The 3923-nt window shown below is 35.1% G+C and overlaps 1 pseudogene; it reads right to left on the bottom strand.

Moving 5' to 3' along the window:
* Nucleotides 1–2688: 2688 nt before the first annotated feature.
* LOC118541981 (large ribosomal subunit protein uL30 pseudogene) lies at nucleotides 2689–3527 on the bottom strand (annotated as a pseudogene).
* Nucleotides 3528–3923: the final 396 nt, after the last annotated feature.

Raw genomic sequence — 3923 nt, 5'->3', positions numbered from 1 at the left:
TATACATAATACATATTTATATATACATACACAGGCATACACACATCTATATGCACATACACAATCCATAAATATAAATATTTAAACAATGTAGCATTGCCAATAGAATTTTTGGGTTCTACCCATTACTGGAATCTATTCTTTTTTTTAAGATGTTATTCATTTTTAAAGAGAGAGAGAGTACACGCACGAGTGGAAAGAGACAGAGGGAGAGGGAGAAAGACTCTGAAACAGACTCCCCACTGAGCACAGAGCCCAATGAGGGGCTCAATCACAACCAGGAGACCATGACCTAGGCGGAAACCAAGAGTCCAATGCTTTACCGACTGAGCCACCCAGGTGTCCCTACTGGGATCTATTCTTGGTGGAGCTAGCAATTAATTTCATAACTTAGTAATCAGATCATTCATGTTTGAATAAAGATAATGCCAAACACAGCTTTGACTAGGTACTCCAAATGATGATGAACTGTATTACTTAATTACTTAAATGGGAAGTATGGTATTTTGGAGTTGAGAGATCTGAGTTTTAATTTTTAGTTTTCAATGTGCTAATAATGTGTGAAATTATGCCAAGGCCCACATTTGAGACTCATCCTACAGAATCCACATATATGCCCTCAGCAAAGTCACAGAACATATCTGTTTCAGTATTTTTACTCTTAAAATAAGGAAATTAGGCTAGATGATTTAAGTTTTTTTCTAATCTTGCATTTCATGACACTCATCAAATTTAGGAATGTCTGAAATATTGGGCTTTATCCTATGAAATGATAAAGTATGGTATGTTTAAAATGAATATGCAAAGCAAATGGAAGTATCTTCAAGATATAGTATTAAATGAAAAAAAACAGTTATTACTTACTTATTAGATTCCATCATATTTTTATATAGTTTCTCAAATGACACCTCACCAGACAAATTGTCCCTGACCACCCTATATTAAATACTCCAACCCGTTCACTCAAGTTAAATTTTCTACCATCACTCCTTGTCTTCTTTTTCTTCATGGTGCCATACCACGTGATGTCATATTAAACATTTTCCTTTTTCTTTATTTCTTCCTTTCTAAGTTTCTTATGAAAAAAATAAATTCCAAGAGACCAGAATATTTACTTTGTTCACTGTTGAATTCCTAGGATTTAAAAATAGTTCTTTGCATAAAGTAGATGCTCATTGTATGTATGTATTCATTTTGGAGACATGATGATTTTTTAGGACAGTAAATAAAAGTTGTTTACCATTTATAGTTTGATAAAAAAGAAAAGGGGCTTAATGAAGGGGCTTAATGGAAAAGAAAAGAGCTTTTCATTTTACATCTTTTGTACCATTTGAATTTATCATGTGCCTGCATTTTATTAATATAGACATGAATGAAAGACATTAGACACACCATCAAAACCCTGAGACCTAGTGAAAATCTCAGGTGTAATATTTCTAACTCATGGACCTTATTGAAGACTTCAAGGGTAGAAATTAGATCCTTAATTTCTAAAGCCAAGTATGTGATATGTTTAAAAAGTAAGCTAACAATAAATATTAGAGATAAATTTCTAAATACAAAACGCTTGTTTTCTCATGCTAAAGGTGGTTTAGGTTTACTATTTGTATCATGTTTGCCACTACAGCAAAAATATGAGATGTTTTTGCTTTTCTTGTATTTTCAAATGTACTCTCCAAATTTTCTGTAAAAATCACTACACAGTTTGCAATTTTTTAGGGCTGCAAAGAATAAAACTTACCTCATCCCCCCAAATAAGCAAAAAACATAATGGCTTACACAGAGTAGGGATGTTTGTTTGCTGTTTGTTTATTTGTTTGTTTTGGTCTCATATAATAGAAATTTAGAGATAGAGGGTATGGAGGCTGGTATAATGGTTTCAGGAAGTCTTTAGGGACTCAGGATGCTTCTAAACTGGTCCATAGTCCTTAGCAGGGGCTGCTATAGCTCCAGCCATCGCATCCAGATTTCAAGCAGCAGTAAAGAAGTAGAGGGAAAAGACAAAAAGAGCACACCTCCATGAAGAATCAGCTTGAAACTTCATGGAGAACTTCCCCAATTTACCTCCAAAACATCTGTTTACAATATTGTCAATTTTGTAAGACCTTAGTCTCATGGCTATATCTAGATAAGAGCAGTCAAGTAATGTATTCTTGTGAATAGTTATATTAATGGTCTGAATTAGTTTGATATAATTGCAATGAAAGAAGAGAAAAGGCATTTGAGAGGCATAGAGTCTCTGTCATAATCAACTACTGTTTTGCAATCAGAAATATATGATATACACATTAATGTAAAAAAATCAAAGCAAAGCAAAAAAAATAAAACAAAAACAAAACAACACCCTGATGATATTCTGCTACTTTCTGGAAATTTATTTTTTTCCTCAGATATCCATTGTTAGCCATGAAAACAGGCTTTCCTAGAAGGAAAATAGTAGGTAATAGTTGGGACAATGGGATCTTGTAGTGAGTTCTCTGTTTTTGAGAGCAGGAAAGCTTTTGTTCATATCTCTTTGTATTTTACGAAAAAAGAAGAAATTATGGTACTAAGATGGACAGGAAATGCTTTATGTCTATAGAGACCCTGGATGTTTGAAAGACAGCTGTCAATTTTCTCAATGTTTTATCATAAAGCCACTAAGAAAGAAGCAATGAGTTTAAGGCACAATCTGGTAGAAATCTTGGAATGGGGAGAGATGACTATGAGTGATGAGAGGATTTCACACTTGATGTTTTCAATTTTCACATGCAACTCAAATATTTCATGTTTGCAATATTGTTTTGTTTAATTACATCTTTTTTTTTTTTCCATTTGAGAGTAGTCATTTATTACTGACCAGATTACAAAAATAATCATGGTAGATACCTTAGTTCATCCTTCTAATAAGCCTATTGATCTGGTCTTCCCTGTGGCCAGCATTTCCACCTTCTACAAAATGGGTGGTCTTTTTCTTCATTCCCCCTTGTGGAGAAGATAATTTGAAGGTCCATAAAAAGTTGTTTGCTTCTTTGAAACATTTTCCAACAGTATAGATCTCGCGAATCAGATCCTCCATGCAGATGATGTCATATTTACCAAGAGATCAGGCAATCAACGTATTATCTGTCAGGGCAATAGCGTCTTGTTGATTTTACCATAACCATGCTTGTAGATCAGTTCACTCACCGACTTCAGGTTTGGGTACCCCCGTGCTGTATATGGTTCCACAATCCTTAGCATGTTAACTGAGGTCTTGTTGAGCTTAACAAAATTGCCACTGAAAATCTGTCAAAGGCGAAAAAGCTGCAACACCTTCTGAACCTTTGGGCTCACACCACTGATACCTCTGATCCTGATGACAAATGCCAATTTGGGTTCCTCAGGTACAGAGAAGTTGCCAGCTTTTTTTGCCATCCTTGCCATTCGAATCTCAGTTCTGTACATCTGCCTATATTCTTTGTGGTAATGCTTAGCTTTTTCATAGATAAGCTTCCTCTTTGCCTTTTGAAACATCTTTTGAGAAAACTTCTTTCTCAGACGCTTGATCTTCAACTCTGCAAAATTCCTTTGCTTCTTCTTAAGGCTTTCTGGCACAGCAGGAACATTCTTTTTCTTCTCTTCTGCACCCTCCCTGGTTCTAGCCAGAAATGAGCTAATTATATCTCTTCATATAAATCATGCTTAGCATTTTTTGAGCTGGAGTCTTCTAGGGAGATAATTCTTTTATGTTTCTGTGTGTCTTGCAAGCAAAGGCACTGCTTGACTTTTTTGCTGAACTATCCTTCAGAGATGTTTGTCTAGTGAGCAAACTTGGAAGACAGAGATACTATTTCTCTCTGGAGCAAAGTTCATCTTTGTTTGCTCTCCAGCATTCTCTTAGTCTGTTCAGGCTGTTACAACAAAATACTACAGAGAGGGTGGCTTATAAACAACAGAAATGT

The sequence above is a fragment of the Halichoerus grypus genome, chromosome 3, assembly GCF_964656455.1.
Source record: "Halichoerus grypus chromosome 3, mHalGry1.hap1.1, whole genome shotgun sequence".
NCBI classification, from domain to species: Eukaryota; Metazoa; Chordata; class Mammalia; order Carnivora; family Phocidae; genus Halichoerus; species Halichoerus grypus.
This window is presented reverse-complemented; position numbering and strand designations above follow the sequence as displayed.